At 39.9% G+C, this 18,658-nt stretch overlaps 1 protein-coding gene across 1 annotated transcript in view; it reads right to left on the bottom strand.

Moving 5' to 3' along the window:
• hprt1 (hypoxanthine phosphoribosyltransferase 1) overlaps nucleotides 1-18,658 on the bottom strand; it is a 41,865-nt gene that overhangs the window by 23,011 nt on the left and 196 nt on the right. The window lies entirely within an intron of this gene.

Genomic DNA, 18,658 nt, shown 5'->3' with positions numbered 1-18,658 from the left:
GTAGAGCCCAAAGACATGCAATAAGCTCCATCACAAGTAAGTCTTTAGAGTGCCAGGTGTGTTTTTAGCTAAGTGGTACAACACAGCCCCTGTAATTACCAGCATCCTAAGCAGCGATGGAGTCTCTGGAAGAATAGTTTCAAGGATGGGGAGGAAACTCTCTAAGCAATCCTTCAGGAGAGGCAGCATGTGTCTTACAATCATCAGTTATGAGTGGGTTTTCATACCACCATTATCCCAATTCCAACTCTTTGTGCGGTTTTGGATAAAGATTTCATACCTCAATCTTTACATACAAGACTAAAATACTAAACATATCCATGGTTTAATTTACTTTTAAATTGATTTATATCATTTGTGTTTTGTGAAAGTATAGTAATATAGTTTCGTTGTCATTTTATTAAGTTTGAAATGTTTGCAGTAAAATAAGCAATACAGCATTTTGCCTTTACTTCACTATTAGCATGTAGACTTATCTTACTCAACTGGAAGAATCCTAAATCACCTCTTACGTCAGTGGGTAAATTATGTTATTTATTATTTGAAATTGGAAAAAAATGTAATTCTCACTTAGAGGATCTGTGCAAAACTTTTTTAAAACCTGGCAGGATCTAATCAACAACATTTTAGAATAAGCATTTAAATTGAGGAAGCGGACTCTCTTCCCTTTTTTATTCTATTTATTTTTCCGAATATTAAAATTTTACTCTGTTGGCCTAGCTCTCTTTCTTATGGGTGGGGGTCGATTTGATTCAAACCTAGTTTTGTAAAAATTTGACTTGACTTTGGAATGTTACTTGATTTTAATAAATCCAAAAAAAAATGTAAAAAAGCATAATGCAAACAAATTGTCTGGGAACAGAACGCATTCATAACCAAAGACCTATCTGTACCTGAGTAAGGGATACATTTGTAACATTCTGTTGTGCAGGAAAAATGTATGCAACCTAGCAGACCTGGCTCTCTAGATAATCATCCATCCATCCATTTTCCAACCCGCCGAATCCGAACACAGGGTCACGGGGGTCTGCTGGAGCCAATCCCAGCATCACCAATCCACCTAACCTGCATGTCTTTGGACCGTGGGAGGAAACCGGAGCGCCCGGAGGAAACCCACGCAGACACGGGGAGAACATGCAAACTCCACGCAGGGTGGACCCGGGAAGCGAACCCGGGTCTCCTAACTGCGAGGCAGCAGCGCTACCACTGCGCCACCGTGCCGCCCTCTAGATAATCATGTTGAAGTTTATTTTTCTTCTGGTTGTTTGAGGACTGCAGTCAGGAAAGACAATCTGGATGTCAACGCCAATGCAGATGTGGCTAAGCATTTTCTATTTGTGCTTCCTTGCTGCTAAAGCAGAGTATTTAAAAGGATGCTTCCTGGCCTTCAGACACTTTCCCATACAATTGTTTCTTCTACCTCAGAAATGCCAAATCATTCTGTTTGTTGTGGCCTGTAAGGGGCGCATCACACCCCAACCCCCAGACACAACTGACTCCATGCCAGCCCGAAAAAGACCATTTATTTAAAAAAAAATAATAATTTCTTCCATAATAGCACAACTTTTTCCTGGTCAACTCCTACCAGGCAAGCTTTTATGCTGGACCCAGAAGTACTTTGTATGCCACTACATTGTACCTAGGAAGCAGTTCTGGGTCAGGGTGAGCATATGTAGAACAGGGGAGTCTTCGCCCATCTGTCCCCACCACTGGCACCCAACGAGCCCCACCAGGACTGCCCTCCAGAACTATGACTCCCATGCAGCCTTGTGGGTGTCCAAAACAGAACAATACCAGAGGAGCACTGTCCCTCATGTACACTGGGGGGACTTCTGGTCCTAGAAGAAAGTCTCCCTCGGTCTACCCATTACTATAAATTCCCAGCTGAGGCAGGGACCCATCATGGTCGGAATGTCTATCCATCAATGTTGTCCATTTACTGCGGCCTTTTGTCCAGAGCATAAGGCCCCTTGGTCAGTAAAGATGGGTGGGAACCCCAGCCATTTATTATGATAGCCTTTTGTCATTGTAACAGAATATCACACAGCCCAGTTGGGATGCCAGTTGGTCCATGGCTTCCATCACAAAGTCTTTGTTTCTAGTATGAATTCCATCACTTGCACCGTATTTTGTTAAATACTCGCCTTCCTTTAAATACATCTTTTGCACTCTGCCCCTTTAAAGATGAAATACTCTTCCGCTTTAGGGCAACTTAACTGATTCATATCTAGTATTTAGTTCTTTATAAACCCTGATGAATTGCTTATCTTATGAATTTAATCGGCCACTGCTGCTTCAAGCACACATTGTGAAGCAATAAGAAGCCTTTCCAGCCATGTTTATAGTACAACATTTAATTGGAGATCACAGCATTTAATGCTAGTTAGTGATTCTCCCATCAATCAGCTGCTGATCTAAATCGACCAATTATTAAAAAAAAAAAAGCTTTACAGTAATTTAGATGCAATGCTTATTTATGCTATTACTGCAGCTGAGAAAGTGCATGTCTTTTTGCTGCAAACTTCCTGTAAACAGACTGCAATAAGGTAGGCTTTACCAGGAAGAGAGACCAAAATATTACACTTCATGTGCATGAAAGTGGAGTAAAACTGAGAAAAAGGAATTGGTGGAGTCACCCTGTGCAATCAGAGAATGTGCAAGAAAAGCTACTTTAAGAAGTTCAGATCTTTTTATTTTATCATCATGTCTGAAGCAAACATTGCTTGTCTTAGTTTGGACAGTGAGCAAGCTTGTGTTTAGTATAACAGCTGAAATTTTCAATTACAAAAAGAAGAATTTTAAATTTCTGCATAGTAAACAGATTTGTTGGTTTAACAGCAACATTTCTATATTTTATTTGTAAACTTGTGTAACAAGAAAATACAAGGCTAACATGCTTAACATCTTATGAACATTTATTTATTTTAAAAGGCAATGAGCCGCGGACCTCACCTTACCACAACCTGTATAGGTCACAGCAACTATTAACATAAAACACAAACACATTACCCTTTTTCAAATCCTGGACATCATACACTAACTGAATCAATATCGAAACAAAATTATAAATCAAATTGAGTCAATTTTATCCCAGACTTAAACTGAATTTGGAAATGTGTTACAATACCCAGACCTATTAATTTAATTTGCTCTTTGTTGTTGAAGTGTGCTACCACCATGCCTAGAGAGCTCTCTGAGGACTTTAGAGCAAAGGTTGTAGATGGCTAGGAGTGTAGGAAAAGATTTAAAAACAGCCCCAAACAGAAATCATCCATTCCAATGCCCGGAAGATCATCTAGTAGTGGTCAAGTTTAGTCTGAGCACAGAATGCAAGATGCTTTATAAAACAAAAATAAACCGTAAGACAATGATTATATTTTTATATTATGTACATTAAAGAATCATCAACAACAAATCAAATTAATAACATATTGAACAATTATAAAAGTAAAGTTGAATAAATCTGACTATGCAGCTGCATGAATAAAAGGTAAAGTACCACTTACGATTAACGGAAATAGCCTAAAAGTTGATAGAAATCTACGTTTTGTACCCAATACTTGTATGCAAAATTTGGTTGACCCAAGTGAAAGCGTACTCAAGTTATTGTGTTTACATACACACACACACAATTCCAAAAATGCTATTTTTGGACTCGGGAAGGTCTAAAATGTTGAGATTGATCAAAATCTCGACATCTAATCTTTGGACGATTACAATACTTTCTCTAGACTTTGTGTATGACAAAGTCAGGGAGGTCAAAAGCATCGAGATTCATCAAAATCTCGACATTGAAACTTTGGACAATTACAACACTTTCCCTATACTTTTTATACAAGAAAGTAATAACACCGTGCAGAATTTCATCGAAGGACATACAACTTTCCACTGTTGATGGAAGGTGTACCAGGAGGAAACCTCCTGTTGTCCATCCAGAATTCTCAATTTCTAAGTCAAAACCTGAATCGGAGTCCCATCAAGATGATGTGGGAGGTTTTGAAACAGGCTGCGCATGCAAGACACCTTTCAAACATAACGGAACTGACAGAACTCTGTAGTGGGAAAAACTTTCTTCCAGCTGATGTCAGATGCTGGTAGACAGCTATACAAAGGCCTATTTGAGGGTGCAATATCAGCTATTAGAGCTAAGGGTTATTTACTTTCTCCAAAGACAGAAAAAGCACATCTGTTTACTTTTCATTAAACAAATTATTGGAAAGACAAATTATTAACTCCCACCCCCCCATCCCACCATACCACTTTGATATAAAGAAATTGTTTAAATGAAGATCAAACTTTGGCATCTCCAAATATGCAACAAAAGAAAAAAAAGCTGGCCATGGCATCGACTACATATTAAATGATTCTATAATCAATTGTGTGTTAAGTCTTACTTATATTCCAATTTCATGAAGCGAGTACAAATTTAGGTTTTTGCAAATTAATCTAATTGTTGCTCCAGTGAGTGCCTTTTTATTGACAAGCACTGTCTCTGTGTGTGTTCATACAATAGGTTGCCTCTATACACACACACACTTCAATCCTGGGGTTACATGGCTGTTACAAGGACAACGATCAGGCATTGAAACTCAAAATAAAGAACAAATTAGAAACACTACATTTGATGAAAACATGTACATCAAATGGACATTACATGTGGAACCTCGGTTCACGAACATCTTGGTACACGTACAAATCAGTTTACGACCAAAAAGTTCGCCAAACTTTTGCCTCGGTTCACGACCACACACTTGGTATATGAACAAGCCAGTTTCCCTTTCGGTTTGTACATGTTCTATCTCTCCCTGTGCATTTCCTGTGCAGCGAGCAAGAGAGCGCAACACACACACACACAGGCAGCGCGAGAGACACACGCACACACAGAGGCAGCGCAAGAGAGACGCACACACACAGGCAGCGTGAGAGAGACACGCACACACACAGGCAGCGTGAGAGAGACACGCACACACACAGGCAGCGTGAGAGAGACACGCGCACACACACAGGCAGCGTGAGAGAGACACGCGCACACACACAGGCAGCGCGAGAGAGACACGCACACACACAGGCAGCGCGAGAGAGACACACACACACACACACAGGCAGCGCGAGAGAGAGTTCGACGCATAAGGTAGGAAGGCAGATAAAGAATGCACTGGGCTTGATTTTGTTTTCACTTCTGTTTACAGCGATCGGTTCGAAGCGTGCATTGTTACTTTTCTTAGTGGTTTATTAAATTACGGATTTTTTCAAATGTTCATTTTTTCCCCTGAGCTTAAAACTCATTAAAAAAAAAAAAAAGTGTTTTTAGCCAGCAGTTGGTAGCGCTAGTGCGAACTATTGCAGTGTTCGTTTTCTCGGTTGTTCAAGGTTTTCTCAGTGTTATTCAATGTTTTTACATTTAGTTTACTATTACGCTGTGCATTCTATGATCTACTTAACTATATTTGTGCTTAAAAACTTAAAAAAAAAATATATATTTACATACAGTTCGTATGGTCTGGAACGGATTAATTGTATTTACATATAATCCTATGGGGGAAACTGGTTCAGTTCACGACAAATCGGTTTACGACCAGAGTTTTGGAACGAATTATGGTCGTGAACCGAGGTTCCACTGTATCATCATACAGTCCAACCCTTATGCTTATAGAAATTACTTAGGCATGTTACTTTATTAGTTTGTAAGAGTCAGTCCACACTGCACAGCTTACCGTCAATGGCTTCAGTTAATAGGCGACAGAAACCTATATCTGACATTTTATTTGAAAACAGGCTACAGTATTTTGCGCACTTAAAAGTCTTTAATTTTCTCAAAAATCGACGGTGCGCCTTTAAATTCGGTGCGCCTTATGTGTGCACTGAGTTCCAAAATCTGTAAAAATGTTGTTGTGCATTTTAGTAAGCGCTCCGCTTGATTTGACTGTCGGACCATTTCCTGCCGATATAGGGACGTAGTAATATGTACACTACGAACGCTGGCAGCGATAAACCAATTGCAGAACATTACGTAAAGCCACGTACACTTACCTCCGCCACGCCTACGGCAGGTAGGTATATTGTACTACTGGTGCACTGCGAAACCACATTTGTTTGGCTAAGGACTCTGAAAATGGCATCAGAGAAGAGACATGCTTACGATGCACAATTCAAACTACAGGCTATCAGTTACGCGGTTATAAATGGGAATAGAGCAGCAGCGAGAGAATTTAAAATCAATGAATCTATGGTTCGGAAGTGGAGGAAGCAGGAGAATGAATTGCGCCAAGTTAAAAAGACAAAAAAAAGTGTTTCCGCGGGAACAAGACAAGGTGGCCAGAGTTGGAAGACCAACTTGAACAATGGATTCTTGAACAAAGAGCAGCCGGGAGAAGCATCTCTACAGTCACCATTCGACTGAAGGCAATAACGATAGCACAAGACATGAAGCTCGAACACTTTCAAGGAGGTCCGTCTTGGTGCTTTCGTTTTATGAAAAGGCGCCATCTCGCAATCCGCGCACGAACTACCGTGACGCAGCAACTGCCAGCGGATTACAAAGAAAAGCTGACCATCTTCCGCACCTACTGCAGCAACAAGATTACCGACAAAAAAATCCAGTCCAACCACATCACCAACATGGACGAGGTCCCTCTCACTTTTGACATCCCCATGAACCATACTGTGGAGAAAAAGGGGACCAGCACGGTATCCATACGCACCACGGGGCATGAGAAGTCGGCTTTCACTGTTGTTCTTGGTTGCCACGGTAATGGACAGAAACTACCACCTATGGTCATTTTTAAGAGGAAGACGCTGCCAAAAGAAAAGTTTTCAGCCGGAGTCATCGTTAAGGCCAATCCAAAGGGCTGGATGGACGAGGAGAAAATGAGAGAGTGGCTGAGAGAGGTGTATGTGAAGAGACCGGGCGGGTTTTTCCATGTATCACCGTCTTTGTTGATCTGCGACTCCATGCGTGCCCATATCACTGCTACTGTGAAAAAACAAGTGAAGCAAATGAATACGGAGCTTGCCATCATTCCGGGAGGATTAACAAAAGAACTCCAACCGCTGGACATCGGTGTAAACAGGGCGTTCAAAGTGAAGATGCAAGCGTCATGGGAGCGATGGATGAGAGACGGCGAACACACCTTTACTAAGACTGGGAGGCAGCGCCGGGTGAGTTACGCCACCATATGTGAATGGATTGTGGATGCCTGGGCTAAGGTGTCTGCTTCGACTGTTGTCCGAGCTTACGCGAAAGCTGGAATTATTGCTGAACAGCCACCCGGCAACGAGACTGACTCTGACAATGACGAGAGGGAACCCGGCATATTTGATGGCGGACTTGCCCATCTGTTCAATTCACATACAGAAGGTGAGGACTTCGATGGATTTGTGACAACAGACTGATCAAAAAACAATGTGAGTGTATTTTTAAATACGTAGTAGAATAAGGTTTAACTAAACTCATTGTTTTGCTTCTGTTACCTTGTTTTTGCATGCGCCGAATAATACGGTGCGCCTTATGTATGGCTTAAGTACAGAAATAAGCCCCGCAATTGAGAGTGCGCCTTGCAATCCAGTGCGCCTTATGGTGCGCAAAATACTGTACTCAGCCATCCTTTGGCTTGTTCAGTTCTTTTACTTGTACCCTATATTGCATTATGGTAATTATACCCCACAGTGCTCACCTAGCACACTTTCAGCAAACCACTGCATGGAAAAATTAAGCATATAAATCATCATAGGCCATGATATGCTTCAGCATTATGAATTCTGGCCTAGCTTCGTCTGCAGTTGCATCTGAAGTGTTTCAGCAGGTTTTCAAAGCTCTTATGGCACAAATGTTCATTAACCCTGTGACAACTAGAGCTTTCCTCAGGACTGTGTGCAAATTAAAAAGATAATGTCATCAGGAGGTAACTGTTTTTCAATCTAACACAGATCTCACATATTTACTTTTTATGTTTTCAATGGCATGCTTTTGAATGTTGCAATTAAATAGATTGTACCCTTTAAAATAATCATCAAGGAAGCTGAAAAACTCCTGAAGCATGAGGATAGGTTCCCCCTCTGAAAATGCTTTGTGAGATGGACATCTATCTGCACACCCTTTATTGGGTATGAACAGTTTAACAGCAATAAGGAGAAGAGCTTTAACTTGAGTCCTGTGTGTTGGCACCCATGTGTTCATCTAATATCTCAAGGCTTTCAGTGAAAGGTAGGCAGCCGTACTTTAAACTGATAGCCACCTTGATGTACCTGAAGGTAAACTTTAGTGGTGGATCTTTCTCCCATTTCTGTTCATCTCCCATAAATGCCAGAAGTGACTCTACACGGTTAGGCCCCAGAGCAAGACCCTTAACTTGCAATTGCTCCATCCTGAGTATGACATTAATCTGCATCCAGCCCTGCAAGCAGGTCCTCCAACATGCAGGGAAAACTAGGGGGTTAGTGGCAGGACTGGCACTCCAGCCATTATTTAAAAAAAAAAAAAAAAAAAAAAAAACTTCACACAGTTCTGTGTGATGCCGAGGTGTCACCTGTTGCACAGCTGCACTCGGATCTCAATCCGGGTGGTTTGCTGTGTGGTGGGTGCGACAACGAGCATACTCTAGCAGCAAAGTTGCCAGGGGAAAAACTGGTCTTAAGCTAATCAATCAATGTGTACCTGTTGTATACATCCGACTACATTACTAACACAGAAGAAGGCAAATCAATGAGCTGTGCAGACCATCTATTATATATATATATATATATATATATATATATATATAAAATTCACTAAGTCCATGGCAAGCAAGACGCACGCAAGACAGAGCCCCGCCCACCAACAATTCACTAAGCAGCCGACCATGGCACACGCAAGACAAAAGAGCGAAAACATTTGCCAAGATGGTTTTCATTAATCAAGAACGAAAGTTGGAGGTTCGAAAAAGATCACATACTGTCGTAGTTCCAACCATACACAATGCCGACTGGCGATCCGGCGGCGTTATTCCCATGACCCACCGGGCAGCCAACCAGGTAACCAAAATCTTTGTGTCCCGGGGGCTGGGGGGGATGGGGGGGGTTTGAGTATGGTTGCAAAGCTGAAACTCAAAGGAATTGACGGAAGGGCACCACCAGGTGTGGAGCCTTTGGCTTAATATGACTCAACACGGGAAACCTCACCCGGCCCGAACGTATCCTCAAACCCACCCCATTTGGACAACTGTGTCTTTCAGGATGTGTTCACCCATCAATACACAATTAGATAGATAGATAATTATGCGGCGTATGCTACGCTGCGGGTTGGCTAGTTCTGATTAATTCTGTTCTGAATTCCTTCCTCAGCATTTGATTAGCACTTTGACAACACCCTGTCATAACAGCAGCTGAACAAACTGTGGACATTTATCCACCTCCCCCCCTCCGCCGCCACTAACTGTGTGCTTCACGTCTTAAATAATAATTTCTGCAATTCCATTGACAATTGTAGATTCTCTAAAAAAAACTTTGTTCTCACATGAGGCATACAGACTACAAGGTCAGTAGTAATGAGATACATCCTGTTGCTAATATCACAACTGATCCAATTTTAACACTTTGAATGCAAGGTATGAGTTAAGGTGCATTTCACTGAGCCTTTCAAAACACAACACACGAAAGGACTCTTATCTCAGTATACAGCCAATATAGAAGCAGCCAGCTTGCTGGTGGGCTTTGCTGCCTCATCTCAGTTACCTACTATAGTGCTGCCATCTAATGGATAACCATAGAATTTACAGTATCTAACAAAAGTGAGTACACCCCTCATATTTTTGTAAATATTTTATTATATATTTTCTTGGGACAACACTGAAGGTATGAGACTTTGATACAATGTAAAGTAGTCAGTGTAGAGCTTGTATAACAGTGTAAATTTGCTAACCCCTCAAAATAACTCAACACACAGCCATTAATGTCTAAACCGCTGGCAACAAAAGCGAGTACACCCCTAAGTGAAAAATGTCCAAATTGTGCCCAATTAGCCATTTTCCCTCCCAGTGTTATGTGACTCAGTGTTACAAGGTCTTAGGTGTGAATGGGGAGCAGGTTTGTTAAATTTGGTGTTATCGCTCTCACACTCTCTCATACAGGTCACTAGAAGTTCAACATGGCACCTTGTTGCAAAGAACTCGGAGGATCTGGAAAAAAATCGTTGCTATACATAAAGATGGCCTAGGCTATAAGGTTTAACAGGACAGGTTCCACTCAGAACAGGCCTCACCATGGTCGACCAAAGAAGTTGAGTGCACGTGCTCAGATTCATATCCAGAGGTTGTCTTTTGAAAATAGACGTATGTGTGCTGCCAGCATTGCTGTAGAGGTTGAAGGGGTCAGCCTGTCAGTGCTCAGACCATACGCCACACACTGCGTCAAATTGGTCTGCATGACTGTTGTCCCAGAAGGAAGCCTCTTCTAAAGATGATGCACAAGAAAGCCCGCAAACAGTTTGCTGAAGACAAGCAGACTAAGGACATGGATTACTGGAACTATGTCCTGTGGTCTGATGAGACCAAGATAAACTTATCTGATTCAGATGGTGTCAAGCGTGTGTGGCGGCAACCAGGTGAGGAGTACAAAAACCAAGTGTGTCTTGCCTACAGTCTAGCATGGTGGTGGGAATGTCATGGTTTGGGGCTGCATGAGTGCTGGCAGCACTGGGGAGCTACAGTTCAATGAGGGAACCATGAATGGCAACATGTAATGTGTCATACTGAAGCAGAGCATGATCCCCTCCCTTCGGAAACTGGGTTGCAGGGAAGTATTCCAACATGATAACGACCCCAAACACACCTCCAAGATGACCACTGCCTTGCTAAAGAAACTGAGGGTAAAGGTGCTGGACTGGCCAAGCATGTCTCCAGAGCTAAACCCTATTGTGCATCTATGGGGCATCCTCAAACGGAAAGTGGAGGAGCACAAGGTCTCCAACATCCACCAGCTCTGTGATGTCATCATGGAGGAGTGGCAACCTGTGAAGCCCTAGTGAACTCCATGGCAAAGAGAGTTAAGGCAGTACTGGAAAATAATGGTGACCACACAAAATATTGACACTTTGGGCACAATTTGGACATTTTTCACTTAGGGGTGTACTCACTTTTGTTGCCAGCAGTTTAGACATTAATGGCAACGTGTTGAGTTATTTAGAGGGGACAGCAAATTTACACTGTTATATAAGCTGTACACCAAGTACTTTACATTGTATCAAAGTGTCATATCTTCAGTGTTGTCCCATAAAAAGATAATAAAATATTTACAAAAATGTGAGGGATGTACTCACTTGTAAGATACTGTATTTTTGGTGGAAAAAGCTTGCGGTAGAGAGTGTTATAAATAGACAATCCGTATTAATATCACTGCAAAAAAAGGGATAAATCTGCTGATGCTTTGAAACAACTACATTTATTGCAAGATAAACATTTTGATTATTTGGAGATAGTGACAATCAATTGGAAAGAGGAACCTGTAGGCTACGGCACTATTACAGATGGCTAACCCAAAGGCATTTCCTAAATCATAAGGCATCCAATTAGTCATGACTGTCAGGACAGCAGCACATTTACATTCTGCCCCAAACCGAGAGCAAACAGTCACCAACTACCAAATGTGTTGTGTGCAGCAAACGTGAACAGTACAAAGAAATGTTATGTTTGCAGTATGTGCACATCTAAGTCTACACTCTACATGATGTCATGATTCCAGGACTCTCATTAAAATGGGAGACTTTTAGTCATGTTGGTTGTGAAAATAAAGTAAATAACAGTTTATTTAAATTTTTGACAAATTTTCTGTTGAAAATAAAGAACTGTATTAAAAAGCAGTGGTTTTAGTTTTATTACAAGTTTTGATAGAGTTCATTATTTATAATATAGGCAGAGACCTATACTGCAGTCAATATGTTAAAGCAAACTCCAGAGATGATAATACATTTACAAAGCACTTTTCCCATGTGGTCCTGAATGAAGTTTCTAACTCTTTTGAGATGGTGCGACAATCAACTCAATGCATTTCTAGCACAACCTTGTCATTCACGTTGCTTCCGCTACATAGCTTTCTTGAATATTTTAAGTTGATTAAAAGGAGAACCTTCTATTTCCTTCAAAAACCTCAAAAAAAACCCCAAAAAAAACAACAACAACAAAAAAAGAACTGGCCAATTCTTTCAGCACAGTAAAAACAGTTTTAAGGCTTTAATCTCTACTTTGTATGTGAGCAACTTTAATAGCAGGAACCATCGCAGTCTTAAACCATTGTGTTTCTTATTTTCTTTAAATGATGCATTCTATGTGGCTGTGATTGAGTGCAACACCAACAGATTAATGAAAGTTACCCTGTGTATTTCTGTGTGTGATTCACCAATTTGTGCATAGATTCTTCCATTTTCTTCTCTTGATGTACTTTACAACTGGTCTATTTTTTTACTGGAATTTTAGAAAATATGAAACCACCATATACCTTAACAAAATGCCCAAAGTCTAATGATGTCACAACACAACCACAAACTAGTGAAGATGCAAAGTGCAGAACACCTGGAAAACATTGCTAAATTATACAGAAGCATCAACGGACAACAATAAACTGCCATTTGAGAGTATCATGGCAGGATAGACCCATTCAGACAGTGTTTAATTAATGGCACAGTTTAACAATGGAATATCAGACAAACTTTCATCAAGATTCAAGCAAAGGTCAAAAACCAAGTAGAGATTAAGCTACGCACAGATTCACTAAAGAGTTGTAAGTAAAATTCCTTACATTGTGCATTTTTGAGCACCAGCTAGCCCTCATTTAAAGCAAATTGTACTCTTCACCTCCTTAGCGTTGTAAACATGTAAAGGCATTCTTTTTTCTTTTGGCAAGAAAAATTACATTTTTATTAAATCTCAAAAGTATAGTAATGATACAAATAATAACAGTATTGATGAATAAAATAATAATATGAAATGAACAAAATAGCAAACAGTAATAATACTACTACTAATGATGCCAAAACAGTATATAATCTCAAAATGAGTCCTTTGTGTGGTAAATCTTAAAGCATGGTGAAAGACACAATCCAACATCACAGTCGGGACAATAATAACATGCTTCTTTTTGGATTTTCTTTCCAGATTTATCAGTTTTTGAACAGTACACTGCATAGTTTTTTTTTTCTGTTGGCGGTACTGTATATAATCAAAATGTCTACTAATACAATGCTCTGGATTGATCCAAATGTGCTGTGTCGACCACATCTCTTTAGTGGTAGTGTGGACGGTGGATGTGCGGCAATGATTTGTTCAACAAGCTGGCATGTAAGATTTTCATGAGATACAGTTTTGCCAGCTTTTTGTTTGTGTAAGACGAAGGCATTCCAAAAGCAATGTTCTACCAGATGCCAAAATATATATTTTTTTTAGTATTTCTTTTGTTGCTACCGCATAACGAGATAGAAAGTCAATTCTTGATCCACAAGATCTACACCACCTATCGTGCAATTGTAGTCGACCACGGCACAAGGCTTCATAAGCTGCTTGTTGCCTTTTGCCTGTACATTGACCGTAGCTACACCATCTTTCTTGTCTTTCCATTTCAGAGCAAGCTCTTTATCCTTTTCCCAAGCTATTAGTGCACCTTGCTGTAATTTAGCTCTGCCAAAGTCTTCAGACATGCCATGACAGCTGGGACACACTGTTCCATATGCCTCAGTCTTTCTTTGCAGCAAGAGGTCAAATAGCTCTGGCAAAGTATACAAATTGTCCATGGTGATCCAGCGGAGAATCTATCAAAGTCAGCACGGATGACATTGCAACTCTGTACTGATTGGAATTCGGTTTTGTACACAGGGAAAGGGTCAAACATATCCCGTTTTAAATTCACAAAGCTCGCAAAACTTCATGCCAAATCTTACTCTTTTTGACGCGATGTACTGTATCCATAACAGTCTGCCCTTATAAGCCATGAAACTTGCATCAATGCTGACATCACGGTCCAGAATGTAAATGCTCCAAAATTCAGCCCACATTTTCTTCAGTTTGGGTGCTGGATAGCTATTCTCATCAAAGTCTTCACTGTTGGTAAAGTGCAGATATTTCATAATTAGTGAAAACCTGCTCTCAGACAGAATTTCTCCAAAGAACGGCAGCACTGACAGCACTTCTACAGCCCAAGTGATTCTCAGTTCTAATCAGTGGCGTAGCGTAGTGGGGGCGGCCAACCCCGGGCGGCACTTTTAGGGGGCCGCAAAATTTCACAACAAATAATAATAATATTTTGTAAAAATTTGAACCATACCTAAATAAGGGGGAGGCGGAATTTTCCTCCGCCCTGGGCGGCTGACACCCACGCTACGTTACTGGTTCTAATGCTTACGCAAGACACATCTGTACAGTTGGCCCGAGTGACACTTGGGACTAAAACTTTCAGCACGATTTTCGCAGCCTGAGTAATACTCGGGTCTAACACTAAGGAGACTACACCTCAGATTTCATGCCAACGCACACATGAGCCTGGCAACAGAACCCGTGACCTAGAAAACTGATGCAAAGGACACAAAAAAAGCCCAATGACATGTCTAATATGCAATACTACAACAAAATGTAAAGCAAAATAAAGATTTCCTAGGACAAATAAGGCAAAATTAAATATAACATTAGAAAGATGTCAAACATGCTTCAAAATGGACAGAAGTCAATTGTGCATTCATAAATTCTCACATCATAAGAGCAATGAATTTCAAGATCTGCTTCATGTAAATTTTTTAAGGTGTATACTGTTAACGGTCATGTCTTGAAAATTAAAAACACACACACACATACATACACAAAGCTAACCTTTTCTTCTATAGTCACAAAGCCATCGCAGTGCAAGTTTTACACTGATAAGAATTTATAATTTGCTCTAACTTTATGTTATGGATTTATAACTTATTACAACTTTACATACAGTATTTACCTTTTCTTTTTTATTCACTTTTTGTAGTGTTTGCTCTCTTAACTGCAAAACTCACAGTTAAAGAGCACAACAAATATAAGGACGTACAAGACATAAGGGCTGCCAGATACATCTTCTGAATGGGACAAATATCGTTGTTCTACTTGTTCATACACTTAACATCATCACCACTGAAGGATGTTTTGGAATGAATAGGTGATATACTGGTGGTCAGTAAAATTAGATTAATATATTCATGTTCTTCTGAAGTATTGTACTTGTTAACATGCTTGTGTTTTCCTTCAAATTAAGTTAGTTAAGAGTTACTCCAGAAGCTCGGTTGATCGAGATTACGAGATACCCCTTATACATATGATTAACAACAAAGACAACTAATTGTTATTGTTGTGATAGTGTGATGAACCTTTGCACATATCCATCCATCCATTTTCCAACCCGCTGAATCCGAACACAGGGTCACGGGGGTCTGCTGGAGCCAATCCCAGCCAACACAGGGCACAAGGCAGGAAACAATCCTGGGCAGGGTGCCAACCCACCGCAGGACACACACAAACACACCCACACACCAAGCACACACTAGGGCCAATTTAGAATCGCCAATCCACCTAACCTGCATGTCTTTGGACTGTGGGAGGAAACCGGAGCGCCCGGAGGAAACCCACGCAGACACGGGGAGAACATGCAAACTCCACGCAGGGAGGACCCGGGAATCGAACCCAGGTCCCCAGATCTCCCAACTGCGAGGCAGCAGCGCTACCCACTGCACCACCGTGCCGCCCCTTTGCACATATACAATATGAAATTGAATTGGTATAAGAGATAATTAAGCTATAATTCTATTTTATATACTTTAGAAAATTGCATTTTTATAAATAAACAGTTGTAATATAAAATACATTCTGCTCTTTAAGTGTTATTTGACAGATTACAGCAGTTTACTGAATCTGTCGCCTTACCGATTGAAAAAAAAAAAAAAAAAAAGATTGGATATCCATATTTTCAGATTTATGTCTAAAACTGTACTTATTTTCTAACATTACATTATATATTTTTAAAATAAAGGTCTTGAGGCATGTAAGCTATGATGACATATGTAGCTACACTGATCACATTAAAGTCAGTTATTGCATTATTACAACAAATTATTTTGTGACACCAATTTTGATGTCCTTTAACATGAAGTATACAAATCTGTAGTAGGGAAGCCTTTTCCTAATTTTGAAAACAATACTGGTTAGAAACTGGAAAAATTAAGATATTAATATGTAACTTAAATTAAATGTGTGATGCACAATGCTTGAAGGCTACACCCCAACAGATTTCAAGTTTAATTGATGCATTTTCCTACACACAGTATTATATAGGAACAATGATTATTTAAAATGAAAAAAACTTAATACTTGGAAGTAAACCAAATCTTCAAAATTTAAATGTATAATACACAATTACTATTATATTGGCAAAGCTGGTAAGTGACAGTGACAGGTTCAATTTCTGAACTGCAGTAGACAGCCTACCTTGGTAGTCAAAGATAGAAGGCATTTCTAGACAGAATGTCAGAGAATTAAGTTCAACTTCATTGTCACATATACAAAGCACAGTGAAATTTGATTACTTGTATCTCTAACATGCAACACAAGGCACACTGGCATGTCCAACAACAACAAAAAAATCTTAAAACTATACTGCTCAGTTCAGCCAGTAAACTCTACAAGTATTTTGGTTAGGGGCAAAACTCATGTAAATGTGAGGAGTGAACGCCACATTCCAATCTAAAGCTTTTCCTTTCAATAAAATATTTATTTGACAAACATCTTTACAACAATATTACACAACAGTTTAATGTACACTTGGCCTTCAAACAAATTCTAACATGTTTACTAACAAATAAGTAAAAAACAAGAATCTCTCTTAAATTGCCACTTGGCCTTCAAACAAATTCTAACATGTTTACTAACAAATAAGTAAAAAACAAGAATCTCTCTTAAATTGCCAATATTTATTTTGGTCAAGGACACCTTAATATGCACTGCTATATTAGGAGGGTGGGAGTGTAGAAACTTGGACTATGTTCACTTTTAAATTAAACACAGATAAAATGCCCAAACACTACCCTGAAATAACCATCAGTACGAAGAGATAAGCATTTGTGCCTTTTTCTTTTGTTAAGCACTGGTGACAAGTAACAATATCAGGACTCATCAACTTCTTCATCTTTTTCTGAACTTGCTCAGTTTTATTTAGGGTTAAAGAGCAGGAGCTATCTAGCAAAATCATTTACATTAAGCACGAATGTCATACTTTCTACGTAAGCAGGTAGCATCTCTAGCAGTGCCAAGACAAAACGTTATAGGGTCATTCTACCTTAATTCCATAGAAAAGCAGTTCTATTAAAGGAACATTATACAACCATCGTTTTTCTATAGCCACACAGTCAATGGCACAGGGAACCTGGAACCAAAATCCAAACTGGGAACCGGTTTATCACTGGAAAACTAACGTCTTCAAGACTAATTTAGTTTTCCATTAATCTTACACAGGTGTCTTTCTGATAAAACCAAAAATCGTGTAAAAACAGGCTGACTCCAAATACAGTATACAGTGAAGGAACGAGAATTCAAGCCAAACCACCTATTGCTATAAGAAGCACCCAAGGCGCAGCTCAAGATTTATCCTTGGGAAATAATTTTATGTGACACAATAAAGAACTAAGCAACATCTATTATGTTAAAAAGTAGCTTCTTCATCAAACAAGTCTCCTTTGAGAGAACAGGAGGCAGCACGGAAAAACGGTCACTCTGCTGATAATCAAATTATGTACAGAGTTCCACGAGATCAGGGTGATCAGAAAACACTATGAAGTGCTTAAAACCGGCTCAAACTGTCAACGTCACTCCATTTTTGTTGTTTTCCCCGGTGGCACTAAAACACCGGTTACTCCCAAGACTGGCTCCAATCGTGCAGGATTTGTTCTTGTGGTTGTTATGCTGAGGTCTCGTGTGCTGACAGCACAAAACAACTCGTGGTTAACCAAGTAAAATGCTAAAAAATGCAGTATTCTACTTGTTGAATATTATTATCAGAGATCAATTATAACCGCGCTATAGTTTGAGCGAATTCATTTAAAATCGTACCACCCTCGACGATACATGGAACTTACAATATTTACAAAATATTAACTATGATACCAGTGCAACGCAGTATATAAAATTCGGCATTAAAAATCTGGAAAAGGAAACACTGATGTGGGCACCACCCGACCTGTTGACAAACCAAAATTAACGTGTTACAGAAGATTAAAAAAAAAAGTGATGCTTTGTCATTCGAAGGCGATAGACGCATGCGGGCCTAGCATAATGCACAACACGTGCGACTCGTATAGTCTGCACTTCTCGGAATACACAGGCGAAAGGGGGCACAGGAGAGCGGGTGCGCAGGCATCTTACACACGTATTTTCTACCAAGAATGTGATATGTTTTTGTCATTTCTGAAAAATCAAGTAGTAACTGGTCTCTTGCCATCTCTTCATCAGTTATTCAGGGTTAGCAGGATTTCACGAACACGCGTGATTTAGATCCAGGGAGTCAAACCTAATTTGTCTAACACTTCTGGGAAGCAAATATCTCCAAAGACAGAACAAAACAAAGTGAGTGCAGTAAAAGAAAACTAGTAATTGTGTTATGTTATACATTTGTGTATTTTTTTCTCTATTCG

Source organism: Erpetoichthys calabaricus, chromosome 12, assembly GCF_900747795.2.
Source record: "Erpetoichthys calabaricus chromosome 12, fErpCal1.3, whole genome shotgun sequence".
Lineage (NCBI taxonomy): Eukaryota > Metazoa > Chordata > Cladistia > Polypteriformes > Polypteridae > Erpetoichthys > Erpetoichthys calabaricus.
Note: the sequence above shows the minus strand (reverse complement) of the source record. Positions and strands in the feature narration are given on the sequence as shown.